Genomic DNA, 426 nt, shown 5'->3' with positions numbered 1-426 from the left:
CTACTCGGGAGGCTGAGGCAGGAGGATCGCTTGAGCCAGGAGTTTGAGGTTGCTGTGAGCGAAGATGACGCCACGGCACTCTAGCCTGGGCAACTTTTTTGAGACTTTGTCTCAAAAAAAAAAAAAATTTTCCTTTTGGCTCCCTGTCCACCTCGTCACTTCCTCACCGCCAGCCGCACCCAGCCCACGACACCCTCCGTCCTCCCCAAGTCTTCTTCTGAGGACATAAGGATCCCAGCGCCCTACTCCTCCACCTCTCGTGCCTCCTGCCCACGGCACGGCCCTCACTCTAGAAACACAACTGGGGACGGCTCTCTTCCCCGCTGGCCCCACACGGCCCTCCCTCCGGCCTGCCGCTGACGTGCTGTGGGCACCTGCCCTGAAAGCGGAGCCTTCTCTTCTTCCTCGCTCCTTCTGCGACCCAGC

General features: G+C 60.1%; 1 protein-coding gene across 2 annotated transcripts in view; it reads right to left on the bottom strand.

Annotated features, from left to right (window-relative positions):
* The window catches only part of RNF130 (ring finger protein 130), an 86,470-nt gene that overhangs the window by 16,789 nt on the left and 69,255 nt on the right, over positions 1-426 (bottom strand). The window lies entirely within an intron of this gene.

The sequence above is a fragment of the Propithecus coquereli genome, unplaced genomic scaffold (genome assembly GCF_000956105.1).
Source record: "Propithecus coquereli isolate 6110/MARCELLA unplaced genomic scaffold, Pcoq_1.0 Scaffold970, whole genome shotgun sequence".
NCBI lineage: Eukaryota > Metazoa > Chordata > Mammalia > Primates > Indriidae > Propithecus > Propithecus coquereli.
This window is presented reverse-complemented; position numbering and strand designations above follow the sequence as displayed.